This window comes from Podarcis melisellensis, assembly GCF_964234715.1.
Source record: "Podarcis melisellensis genome assembly, chromosome: 2".
Lineage (NCBI taxonomy): Eukaryota > Metazoa > Chordata > Lepidosauria > Squamata > Lacertidae > Podarcis > Podarcis melisellensis.
Genome location: NC_138529.1, coordinates 75,243,457 through 75,257,615, shown reverse-complemented (window position 1 = coordinate 75,257,615; position 14,159 = coordinate 75,243,457). Strand labels below are relative to the sequence as shown.

The 14,159-nt window shown below is 39.3% G+C and overlaps 1 protein-coding gene and 1 long non-coding RNA gene across 15 annotated transcripts in view; one reads left to right on the top strand and one right to left on the bottom strand.

Annotated features, from left to right (window-relative positions):
* The window catches only part of LOC309364312, a 768,778-nt gene that overhangs the window by 533,553 nt on the left and 221,066 nt on the right, over positions 1-14,159 (top strand). The window lies entirely within an intron of this gene.
* ATP2B2 (ATPase plasma membrane Ca2+ transporting 2) overlaps positions 1-14,159 on the bottom strand; it is a 371,704-nt gene that overhangs the window by 260,972 nt on the left and 96,573 nt on the right. For all 14 annotated transcript variants that reach the window (XM_081901178.1, XM_081901176.1, XM_081901188.1 and 11 more), the window contains one exon: positions 10,620-10,672. The gene's annotated coding sequence lies outside the window, so the exon portion shown is untranslated. Of the gene's footprint in view, positions 1-10,619; positions 10,673-14,159 lie in introns of those variants that run through there.

Sequence of the window (14,159 nt, the reverse complement as noted above, 5' to 3'; positions counted from 1 at the left end):
CAGCCTTACAAAAGAACCTATAATCTTCTATATGTCAGTGTAAGATGCTTTATTCTAGGAATAGCACTACAAGGCTATGAGCCCCCGCCACAGTCTTTCACAATACTACTACAAGAAACATCGCATAATACATTATTCTGGCCTCTGTAAGCTAAAACTTTCATATGGTAGTAGTAGTGCAGAGAGAGGCTTATAGGGAAATCCTTAATGTTTTAGAGCTTTGCATTTTTCAAACAAGGCTAGATAGCCCATGCATTCAAATCATTAGAATATCTCCTTTCTAGTCATACAAATGAAAAATGTTGTATATACATACAACTAAAGAACAAACTGTTTAGTTTAATCTATTGATTTTTATTAACAAAGAAGACAGTAAACTAATTTTGCATGTTATGAAATTGGACAGGGGAGTGTTGCACCAAAGTTGAGGGCCCCTCTATGCTGTTTGAAGAAAGTAAACGGGACATTCTTACCCTCTTGTACAAACCACTTCCAATGAATCCTGGAAAAGCTGTACTTCTGTCCAGTTCACTTATACATACTGACTCACTGTGGCTATAACTGAATGACTGTTATGGTAGTCATGTGTCCTACTTTATGCAGAACAGTCCTCTATTTATGGGGCTGTCAGAGGAGAGTCCTCACTATTTGGAGGAATCTTCTGTGGGTAAAGAACTGTTCTGTTTGAAGAGAAAAAGCTATAAGAAAGGAGAACAGCGGCCTTGAATTTCACCATCAGAGTTCAGTGCATGGACAACTAAGTGCTCCAGGAGGAGAGCATGATATTTAATGCTGCTGAGAGACCAAAGAGAATTAACTTCTTTGCTGACAAAGGTTATTGATTAGGGGGAGCAAGGTAGTTTCAATGTCAAAACCAGGGTTTCAAGCCAGATTGAAATTGCTCCACGTTATCTATTTCCTTCAAGTATGACCACCTTTTGGACCGCCTTGCAACAAAAGGTAACATTTGCCGCTGGCCTAACACTTCTGAGTCCAGAGGATCATTTCAAGGAAGAAGCATAATGCCACCTCATTTAAGGCTGCTAGCACTTCCTCAATCCCCACAACAAGGCATTACCCACACCCTGGCCTTGCCCAATCACTTCTGTTTGGCTAGCTTTTATTAGCCAAGAAGGGCAAGGGTCAAAAATCCATGTGATATGCCAAACTCCTTCAAGCAGCTTCTCCACATCCTTAGGCCACAACAATTGAAATCCAACTAGATGGTACTCTGGACACTTCCACAGGACTAGTGCTAACGGTGGGATTTTATTCCATACAGACATGAACAGTTTTATCTTTGAATTCCTGTGGTTACAGAGAAGAGAGACCAAGCCCATGTTTGATGCATGCTAAGCCAAACCTTGGCCTTGCTGCCTTGCCATACTGTTTGAAGAGCAAAGTGGGTATGAGCTGCTCTCCAGGAGCTAGCATGCTCATGCAATTCTAGAAAGTCGTAGTTTGGTTTACTGTGACATGCAAATGACACCAGTGACCAGCCCAATAGAAGTATTGTGTCCATCAGTGAGAAAATGAGGGGAAAAAATACAGGGCTCCTGGGAATCAAACTTAGGCTGATGTGGAAGTGTGTTTTCATTCTTTCTGGACAAGTTTATCTCCTGCCTGATATACGGCAAGGGGAAAACTGTGATTACCTCGTTAAATCTCGAACTTAATCTGTCTATTTATCCTGCTTACTAAAGACAAATAGTAAAATGCTGAACTTTACCCACCTGTGTTCTAAATAAGCTCAAATGTCAATGGCTTATGAAATAATGGAATTTACTTATTATAAAACTTCGCTAAGCTTTCATTAGAGTGCCATAAAAAAGTATTTGTAAACATATATCAGGCAGTGCAAAGCAGCTCCCATGAAAATCAGTGGGAGCTATGTGCACACATCAATCATCTAATCTGTCTCTCACCGCTTTATTTATTAAAGGTATTTTAGTTATAGAATTGCCTACATATTTTGTGCTGTTTTACTGATACATGTGGTTGTTGTTTTTATGACAGCAGTAAAGCAAATTAGCTATTAGCTTCTGAATATCTATTGAGTGACCTGTATAGTATGATAACATTCACTGTAATTGGCACTGTATTTGTGCAGTTGAATTGTCAATGTTACATTACAATTCAGTTGGCACATAGAAGGAAAAAGAGGTTTTATGTTTATAACAGTAAAATGACCTAGAAGTACTTGAGAACAAATGACAGAGAGAGAAGACAACTGAAAGCTGAATTGTGTGATTTCCTACTTCATGAAAAAAGGGCCTTAAGGCAGGATGTCGGGGAGTAAAGGGGATCATTTGCAGAATCTGTCATATAACAGAAGTAATAATGTAGATGACACTGAACAGCTTGAGGCATGTGAAGCAAAGGTTTGTTCTGCTGACCTCAGGTGTTTCATACTGCATACCTCACCTTTGAGATCCACTGCAACTATATGGGGCAGAGGTGTGTTGACTTAATGACTACATTACATACCACTAACACACAAACCATCAATAGGCACACCCACAGTGGGGGAATGAAGTTGAGGCATGAGGACTGCAAATGCATCCCTCGTTGTATAAGGCTCTTGTATGGATTGCATAGGTCAGCACCGGGCGTTGAGTCTGGAGGGTGCTACAGGATGCCACAACTATGGCGTAGTGAATTGAGCAGAACATAAGGTGAGAGGCAGGGCTGCCAAATTTTTGTCTCCTGCCTGCAAGGCTGTGGTTGAGGGAGAAGCAAGATCTGTTGAGGCGTTAATGCTGGGGCCCTCGGTCTTAGACTCAGGTTGTATATATGTGTACATAAAAAACCATATATATATAAGACACCACGGTCCCTGCTGAACTTCATCCCAAGGAAACCAAACCCTGAGTAAGAACTAGGACCCTTGGAATCTCTAATTGCTCAGAGATGGCAGTAACAATATTATTACTGATAGTTCAAAGGATCTACAGAAAGAACTAGGTTGCAATGTTCCAGATGTTGAGGACTGGAGGCCACATCATCCTTGGGGTGTACAGAAAGTTGCCTAGGGGAGGGATAGAATTGGCAAATTTGTCTCCTTCCATCATTGGGAACACTGTGTGAATAGTTTCAGGTGCAAGAATTCATGATCCTAACACCATTTATTTAATTTATTTTCCAAACTGCCATCCATAAGAAATATTTAAAAAAATATATAAGTAAAAAAAATTGGCACAGGGAAAGGAAGACTAGAAGATAACTATTAGCAATAGCTATCCCCTCATATTCTTTTAGCCAACTGGTTTGCTCAAGAAAAAGCCAGAGTTCTGTATTAGCAGACTCCCAGCAAAGTTACTTCTAAATAAATTTGTTCATCAGTCAAGTAAAGGAGAAAAAAATCTTGTTCTAAAAACAGGTTAAACCCTTTTAAAGTAGATGCCTAAAGGGAATATGTGCCTTTAAAAACTAAAAGTAGGCTTCTCTCTTCTCCCTGTGTTGCTTAGCTATTCTGTAGATAAAGTGGAGAAACTGAGACATAAGCAGTTGAGGGTCACCTCACAGACTTTTTGGCTTTCCATCTGCTCACCTGACCTTGCTTCCCTCCCACAATGTTTCTTGACGGTATGTGGCCTGTTAAGATTCCTCTATGCTGTGAGATCTGAAGGGACCATATGGTCCTAACTATCTGGTTAACATTCTGACAAGCTGCCATTTATTTTTTAAAATAAAGTAGGTATTATTCTATAATGCTCCAATAACTCTTTCATCTTGCTTTCATATATATTCATAATACATATGCAGTGTGTCACATTCAGAAAACTCTCTTTCTGTGTTGAATTCCTACTTTGCATATAAATAAAGCACCATTCATATTCCCATTGTGGTTGCCATAGAAGACTTTTTGATTGTTCACACTGGTTTTGACCACTTTCTTAACTTAAGAGGCTAAGTAGACTATACATAGTTGTGTGAACGACTTTTTTAAAAACAGAAAGCAAGCACAGAGAGCTGAACCAGAGTGTGACTGCAGCGGAAAACAAATTCAGACTGGACCCCTATGCTTGTTATTTTCTTTTTAATATTTCATGAAGGGCATATCATTCCAATCAATTTCTCTGGGGCTGATAGGAAGTAGAGTCACAACACTGGGAGGTAGCACACATGATATTAAATGCAACTTTGAAACTTTAAATACAACTTTGTATTTAATACACATTTTAAAATAAATGGAAACAGTATCAGCTGGAGACAAATAATGATCACAATCACTGTAGTGAGTATGGGAAATTTTACCCTTTCCAATTCCCCTGAACATCTAGGAAAAATTTCTCTTCTAATGCTGCTATTTGCACTGGGAGGAAATCAGAAGAGCTATCCCAACCTTTACAATATCCTTTGTATGTTTAAATCAGCCCAGATACACAACCATCTCTTATCGTTTACCAAAAATCAGGAAATGCATTATTAATTATTACCACAGTTATTGCCATAAGGTGTGAGGCAGCTCCCTGAATATATAATAAGCCTTATATTCCTGAAGCATATATAAGCCTTATATTCCTGAAGCATCTTTTCCTTCAGGCCTTTGAGAGTTTAAGGTTTGCCGGAGGGCAACAACCAGTATGCTGTCACTGCTGTGCTGATACTGGTTATGACTATATGTTATTTGATTTGATTTGTTTGGGTGGAATTCCATCAGTGCACTGCACAATCTCCCCTCCCCTCCCTCCACACACTGTTCTCAAGGTACTCCCAACTATCCTGAGCCAATTTTTTTGGGGGGGGGGTCATGGGGGGAGGATGGGGCAAGCACTGTCACACTAGCAGTGCTCACTGTAACGGCTACTCCTAGCACAACTATTTAGTAGACTCTGTCCCAATATGTTTCATTATTTGTTTTGTGATATGCTTGCTTTTATTTCATTTTATTTCATTGTTTTATAAACAAACATGGGATCTAAATAGATGAAGGGTGATTTAAATATGCAATAATAAAATTAACAGCAACAATAAAATAATAATAATAACTTTAAGATAACCCTAACAAAATAGTGGCCCTGTGCAACATGTCTAATTTTAAGCCAAGTCATGAAACAATGGCAAGCCTTAATTGTTATATTATGGAGCGGAAGTATGTTTTATTGTTTTCCTACATCAGACACATAAATTGCAGTCAGTTTTTCAAGACTACACCTAATTGAAATTACATTACAGCAAATTAAAAGTAAAGGAAATGACTTCGGATAATGAGAATCTACTAATTCCATAAATCATAATTCGGAAGATGAATTATAACACCTGGTCAGGTTTGGAAAATAACAAATCTATTAAAATTAATGAGATGTTAAAATGACAACTAATACTTCTATTTCCTTTCAGAGCCGTCCAGTTTGGTATTCACAGTTGTTGTTGCTGTACACTCAGAGAACAGACTATAAACCCATAATAAAGTGGTGTCTTTTATCAGAACCACCTCTCTTGCAACTGGTTATCTACTAGGGTTTGGTAATTAATAGTACATTACTGTATCCTGTGATAGAGAAGGGGATGTTGTTGCTGTTTGGTTTCCTTTAATGTTTGGGATTTTTGAAGGGGCAAGTAGCCTTTGTTACTGGTTAAAAAAGAAGAAGAATGATCATACAAATTTGTGTTGAACTGTATTGAAGCTCACAGCACAAATGTTGGTCATATTTAATTATAAATAAACATTTCCCAACATTATTGGAGGTTTTGCATTCTTTTCATGAAGGACAGTGTCCAAACCACTTTAATCCGAACAATCTCAAACTAGGGTTGCTAAGGTTCAAAAAGTAAAAACCATGACACCCCGAAGGTTGTTGGGCTTTATTCAATTGACTTGCCTAAGATCTAGGACAAATTTTGGAAATTCCCCCCAGATGTCAATTCCGCCTTTGAAATCCCAGTAATATCCAAGAAATTCCGGATGTACGGCAGCCCTATCTCAAAAACATATTAGACATGAGAAAATGCTCACCAGAAGTCTTTTACTTCAACTACTTCAGTCTGGTCTCCAGAGCCCTTGAGCCTTATATAAAACCTAGACTAGAACACATAAAACACAGACCAGAAGTATGCCCCTAATTTTGGGGATATCACACAATTCTTGGAGGTTCTTGTTTAGCGGTATCAGTTTACCTTAATGACCTACTGCCAACCATTTAACTTTTGGTAAATATGCTCCCAGTTTTTGGTTAAAAAAATTTAAATATGCAGCCTTATGATTGGTAATTTCTAGAAGCCAACAAAGCTATACCCATATATAGATAATTACAAACAGCATTTCACATTGTTGAAGTATACTACTTCGCATTTTGCAATGCAGCTTGTCTCTTCAACACTGAAGAACAGCCACAGTAGAAATTTGTAGGAAACCTACAACCTTGAGTGTGATCTGCTTCCACACCACCATGTTTTGTTGGATCTCAGCCACTGGAACTCCCCTGAAATGACTCAGTTGTGGGAGCATGTGTCCTTGGCATCATAATTTGTGAAATATAATGAGGAGGAGAACAATGCTTTCAACTATTGTGATCTGATTATGCAGAAAACTAATTCTCTGGTTTAGAACTGCCTTTGAGCAAATTAGCGTTTTCTTTGCCAGGCACCTAATACTGCTTTTTAGTTGAAAATTTTTTCTCCTTTTAAAAACTATTACAGACAAATTGGCAAGATAAAATGAATTATCCCTTCAGTCTCAGTCTGAATAATAGCCTAGTAAAGTTTATTTGGTTCTGCATTCCAATCTTGGAAATGAAGAAGACAAGCATGAATTAAACTGGCAGGATTATTGCCTCTTGCTTCTTACATCCCAAAAATGACCTGCATAAGAAAAACATTGAGAATGCCACCATTTTTTTATAGCAAAAACTGAGTAAAACTAATTGTATCGACCTGGTTGACCTTTCACAGAGGCCTGATCAGCTAGGGCTCTCTGAATTGTTGTTGAACCACATCTAAAGGGCACCAGGTTGGAGCAGAGGGTGACATGTTATCATTTTCCTCTTGTCTTTCATGAAGAATCAATTTTTAATTCCTTTCTGTTATCCTTTGTTCTCATTGCTTGCTATTTATAGCGCTTATCAGTGCTTTTTTTCTGGGGGGACGCAGGGGGACGCATACCCCTAAACATTTTGTGAATCTAAGTTTGGCCTCACTGAGGGGCAGTATTTCAATATGAGTAGGAAAATGAGAGTCCCCCAAAACACTTTTTTTTTTAGAAACAAAGCACTGGCTCTTATTCTGAAAACCAGTTTTTATTTCTCTCCTTCTTTCTAAACTCTTTTGTGAACTGAGAGCGCCTAGCTGAACAATCGTCCATCTCCTGGCTTCCCTCTGAGGACTTGCTGCTTCTCTCACCTTGGTCCACTTTAGCTGGAATCTAGTCATGGAATCAACATATCAAAGAAACCCAATAAATTTCCTTTATCTCCAACAACCTAACTTTCCTTAGCATATTATTTTCTCAGAAGGCATGCACTTCCACAAATGGTTGCCTGCAGTTGGAGAGAAAAGTTGTTTCTGTCCCAGGGTAAGAACCTGTTGGTGGAACCTGTCCCTGCCAGGTGACCAACAGGAGAGAAGTAAGAAATAATTGCGGCTTGATTTGTAGGTTGTTGTTGTTTTGTTTGTCTGTTTTCCAAAGGATTAACTGGCATTCCTAATACAAAGCTGCGTGGTTATTGGCTATTTTATGACTTTACTCATTTATATTGTTTTGATTGTTTTGTTTATTGTGCATATTTATTTTGTATTAATAAGCCTTTCATCCCTTTGGGGGCCTTTGGGACAAAAGATGGCATATAAATAAAGTATAACCTAGTGTAATATTTCTTGTTATAATATTAGTGTCTCTAGCTGCTAATGGAAATGGTGTGATTCGGTGTTGTGTCTTCCTACCTAAATGGGCCAATGGAAAGTACATCAAGGAATTTCACTAAATAAGTCTATTAATTACCCTGACAGTCTCATGTGGAGTTTCCAATGGCTGACTGAACTTAAAGTGAACCAGTGAAGAAGATTAAAAGATCACGGCTGGCCTTAAAACCTTGGCCTTCCCCTTGCCCCTCCCCAATCCTAGCAATCCTTATCCTGTCATCCAGGAAAAGCTGTTTACTGTCTACAATCTTCACAGAAAGAGGTCAATGACTAGCATATATAGGGTTGCTATTCCTGGCCAGCACTCTGGCACAAATTCATCACACCAGTAAAGGAAAGAAGATGACATTGCAGCAGTCCAATTATTCAATGTGACAAAGGGCACAATATTGTTTTATTCTTAGATTCCAAAAGTCAACTCACAATTTATATGGCAAATGAATTTCTGCTTGTCCGCTGTGCATCTTCCAGTAAAAGCGACGGGCCAAATTCAACTAACAAGACCCATTAGTAGAAGCCCACACAATGACCTCGACTAGCACAATGGGGCTTTCCCTTCGCACCTTCCACTGCATACCCACACTGCCCCCCCCCAAAAAAAAGCCCAGAATAGCACATAAGGGGGAGGAGATGGCGAATCATTCCATCTGGCAAGCTGAAATGCTTGCATTGAATGAACAAATTGCTGACTGGAGCTGGCTACTAGAAGAATAGGTCTTTATTACAACAGCTCCACTGGCTACTGGTCCCTTTCTGGGCAGAAATCAAAGTGCTGGTTATGACATATTAAGCCTTATATGGCTCAGGTCCAGGTTATTTGAAGATTTGGGTCCAGGCTATATGAGCCTACCCAGGCTTTGAGATCTTCAGGTGGGCTTTGGCCCCACCACCTTCAAAGGTACATCTGGAGAGGACAGTGAGCATAGTGGCTGCCCCAGATTGTGGAACTCCCTTTCACAGGAAACTAAGATGACCCTTTCTCTGCTTTCCTTTTCCTAACGCAAATATTTTTTTTTTTTGTTAAGGCAGGGCTTTGGCCACTAACTGGCTATTGGGGCAATCTTCAGAGGCTGGGTGTTGTACTTTGGGGGGGGCGTGAGCACGTGCTTTTAAATTGTTTTCAGTGTTTTCAGTGCTATTTTTAAAAGGGTTACTGATTTAATTTTTACACACACACACACACACACACACACACACACACACACACACTGACTGCATGTGTCTATATAACCTGCAATATTAAGTATAAATGTTATTTCTATTTATTGAAAAGGGCTCAGTAGCTGTTAAAAGGTGTTCAGTCTCTCCTATTCCAGTAATAAATTTAACCAGATACAGATTCATGTCATGCTCCGTTCACCCTCTGCACCCCGCACCCCCAGTGTGTGCATGCCCTGGGCACTGGCTAATCACGCTACACCCTTTGGAACCCTCTTGGTAGTTCCACCACCCTCAGAGGTTCTGGGGTAGTGACCGGGGACAGGGCATTCTCCATGGCATCCCCTAAATTGTGGAATTCGCTCCCCACCAAAGTGCATCTCATGCCTCCATTGTACAATTTCATCATATGCTGGCTCCACACTTCTTTGCAATTGACATCTTGTAAATATAATAATGATAATCATGATTCCATACTTTTCTTCCCCATTTAATCTGGATTTACCATTTCCACATGGTTTCAGTTTTTTTAGTTATTGGATTTTGCACAAAAATGGTAAATTGGGATCACATTGAAAAAAAGAATACAGTGGTACCTCGAGTTCAGGTTATAGATGCTTCAGGTTATAGACGCTTCAGGTTACAGACACTTCAGGTTACAGGCTCCGCTAACCCAGAAATAGTACCTCGGGTTAAGAACTTTGCTTCAGGATGAGAACAGAAATCATGTTCTAGCGGCATGGTGGCAGCAGGAGGCCCCATTAGCTAAAGTGGTGCTTCAGGTTAAGAACAGTTTCAGGTTAAGAACGGACCTCTAGAACGAATTAAGTTCTTAATCCGAGGTGCCACTGTATTGGGCATCGACATTTTTGATAAAGGTAATGTCATATAAACACTACATGAAATTTGCATTCTATAGCAGCACTGTCCACAGTAAGCTGCCATGTGGAAGTGCCCCCCCCCCGATCTCTTGTTCCCCTTAATGATCCTTTGCACTGCTTCATTGCACTCACAAAGGTGGGGGAGAGAGATAAAGCAGAGTGACCTGTGTGCAAGCATGGGGGTGGGTGGTAAACAGCTCTATTAAGCCTATGAGACTCCTTTGTGTGCATAAAATGTGTATGAAACAGATTGGTTTAGGCCCCACTCCCATGTCAAGGTAGTTTATTATATCAGTATACTAATAATGCACATTTAATATGTTTTTGAACTTGAACATTGCAGCAACACAAGAATAACTTTTTTATTAATTAAATTGGTTGTTCAGCATGAGATAACAGGATGAAAAGAATGCAATAGAATGCAACATTCAAAGCAATTAAAACAACAAAAGGACAGAAAAACATATCCAAGGTGGCATCAGAGAAGCTCCTCTCTGGCAATGGCATTCCAAATATATGGTACTACAGCCAAAAAAAGCACCAAGATATACTTAATTGGATGTACTTAAGCTGGGAAGTAGCAGTCTCAGATATTCTTCAAGTGGTTTCGAGGGATTATTTAAATGATAAACTGCGCTCAATTAGCATAATGAGCATAATTAATGAATGTAAGCAATGACATCAAGGCCATGAAACATGCTGAAGAAATAGAAAACTTACCATAAGCATGTAATCTAATGGTTGCCTGGTATTCATACAATGGTATGTGGGTCCTAAAGTAAAATATAAACAAACAAGTTGTAGTCTCTGATAATGACAAATTGCTATTTTAACACTGCAAGTTTCATAGCAAAGAAAATTCAGGAAACATATTGGAAGCAGCAGATAGATAGATAGATAGATAGATAAATTTATTGTCATTGTCCGTATATACACAGTATACACAACAACGAAAATCAAACACCCAAAGACCGGGTTCACATACACATTTGCACGTATCTCCAACACTCTCATCCTATTCAGACATAATCTATAAAACATAACATAATCCAGAATATAACATAACCTATTAAAGGCATAACATAACCTAAAACCTATCTCATTCCTTCCTACTCCCTGCTTGCTATTTCTTGCAACTGGCCCTGAGATCATTATTTAGTGCAATCAGAGCTCTTGGATAGAAACTATTCAGAAGGCGTGTGGTTCGTGTTTTCATTGTCCTATATCTTCTGCCCAAAGGCAACAGTTCAAAGAAGTTGTGAGCAGGATGGGTGGGATCTCTCAGGATATTGTGTGACTTCTTCAAGCTCTGAGACGTGAAGATCTCATCCAGGGTTGGTAGTTGGAGCCCAATAACATTCTGGGCAATTTTAATTATTCTCTGTAAAGCTTTTTTATCCATTTCAGAGCTGCTCCCATACTACGATAATATACTATAGGTTAAGACACTCTCGATGGTACTGTGATAATAGGACAGAAGTAGGTGCTGAGATAGATTCAGTCCCCTGAGCATTCTCAGGAAATACAGCAGTAACAAGAACAGCCTTCAAATGTATCTAGGTCAAAGATCTAGAAATATTTTTCAGTTATAGAGCACAGATACTGAAATCTTGAATATCATGAGCTTCCCCCAACCCCAGTATTTGGAAAACCTGCCTCACACTGAGTTTTCCTGGATTTCACTGTGTCCCATTCTTTCTCATCTCATAAGGAACACAAGATTGAGTTAGGGGATCCTCTGGAGCAAATTTGGGAGTGCATGGAGGGAGGAGGAAGTCCCACTGTGGAAGTAAAATGTTGCTTGTGCAGCATTACCTAGAGCTGTTATACCACAGTAAGGTAAAGGTAAAGGGACCCCTGACCATAAGGTCCAGTTGTGACCGACTCTGGGGTTGCGGTGCTCATCTCGCTTTATTGGCCGTGGGAGCCGGCGTACAGCTTCCGGGTCATGTAGCCAGCATGACTAAGCCACTTCTGGCGAACCAGAGCAGAGCACGGAAACGCCATTTACCTTCTCGCTGGAGCGGTACCTATGTATCTACTTGCACTTTGATGTGCTTTCGAACTGCTAGGTTGGCAGGAACAGGGACCGAGCAACGGGAGCTCATACCATCACAGATTTTCGAACTGCTGACCTTCTGATCGGCAAGTCCTAGGCTCTGTGGTTTAACCCACAGCGCCACCCATGTCCCGTTATACCACAGTACTTCACTTTAAAAAGGACGTAGGTTTGCAAGAGTCACTACCTGTACAATACAATACAGCCTATTTCCAAAGCATTGGAAAGTTACTGCTATTTCAGTTTATTTTCTGGTTTCAAGGAACATTTAATCTAAACTGAGTTAATCCAAAAAAAATTGTTGTCATTTAAAAAAAATAGCCAGTGAAAATTTGTTGCGCTTCAGTTGTTAAGATTAGACCATTTAAACCTTTGGTTGCAGACATTCAGAATGCCTTTCAGCACCTAATGACAGTTGGCAGAAGGCATGAATAATTAGGCACGTGTTGGTGATCAGACACATTGCAGGAGAAAACAAAACTTATTGATTTCCTTTTTCAGATGGTTTTGCTGACTATGTAGATTTACATAATTCCAAGTAAAGTTATGGCATAACACCTAAAAGATAAACTATAAATATGATGATTTGGGCACCATCTCAAAATAGCAGCAGTGCATTGCAATATGATAGTGAGTTGCTGTAGAGACAAATGATCAGCATACAAATAGCCTGATTATGGGAGCAGAAGGAATAATCGCTGATTGGCGATTTAGAGCAGAGGAAGACTGATTATACTGAAATGGAAAACTGACAAACCAAAAACTTATTTCTACCTTCTCTGTTCAGTGTTTGGTAAAATAACAGCTCAGAGAGAGAGAACTTGTTGAAGGCTTGTTGAAAAAGGAAGGTCTTCAATAGACAGCAGAAAGGCAGTATTGAAAGTGTCTGTCTGATACATAACAGAAAGGAGTTCCAAAGGGTATGTGCCAGCACACTAAAGCCCGATTCCTACATCACACAGAACGGTGACAAGTCATGCATCCGCCAGCAGCCCTGATGCCTTGACATCTGCCAGAGGCCCTCACCTGCATAGCACTGTGCGCAGCTGGACAGATGATCAATCCTTAACACTTCAAATATTCTTCACAAATTCTTAAACAAGCAGCAGCACATACGTATGTGAATTGTTTTTCCAGTGTTGTTTAGAATATGCAAATTTGAGCCTCTACAAGGAAATGCATTCTCAGCTCTGGACAGCTGTGGGGAACAAAGAATAACCTCTGTACACAAACACACATATTTGCTAAGAGGGTCTTGAGCCATATAAGAAGGCCATTCTGCTGGTTCTTTCCAGGCTTGTCCCATCTTGCTTCTAAGCTGAAATTTACTTCTGCCAGTTTACCACCAAGCTTTTGCAGTCTGCTCCAGTTTTAATGGTTAGGACTGCTTTCTGCAGTTTCTGCTTTTTGCAAATTTTAATTTGACCTTAGATCTTCCACTCCTCTTTTCTGTCTTTGTTGGCTTGAATGTGGGTCTCCTTGAGTTTATTGGAATAAATGCCATGTCTTCATCCTTTTCAGATAGAAAACTACCTATCAAACTTATTTTAAATGTGTGGTGGTGTTGTTGTTGTTGTTTAAAAATGTTTTTGTTCTGACTGTAAAATACTGTACTAAAACGCTAAAATGAGGTGCATGGAACGTTATGAAAGCTACTTCACTTAGACCACTTTTAAAACAACTACACTTTATTCAAACATTTGCATTGCTGTGTCAGGTCATTTATTTTCAATACTAAAAGAGCCACAATCATTAAGAACCCCTTAAACACTTTTGAATATGAGCTACAAAATGTTTCCAATCTCAGTTTTTCAATTGCACAATATTAAATCCTGCCATACTGATAATGCTGCTGTCTTGTTATTTCAGTTCTTTTTAGCTCTACACCCAACAGCCAAAGAAAAAAATCTGTAAGCATAAATGTACTTATAATTCCTAAAATATACTCAAGGTGCTGTTACCAAGAGAATAACTTTCTCCAATATACATAAATATCCAAATGCCAAGCTGGGGGTGGGAAATAACTTGCTTTGTTTATTATCCTGCAGGCATAGAAAAATACTGCTATATACACAGTCAATATTGGAACAATATTTCTGTCAGCTCTGATGTTTCAAATAGAAAATAAATTATGTTCTGAGAAAATCTTCTAAAACTCTTGAAATGAATCTGCATATACCCTTAATAAAGAAACTGAGTAA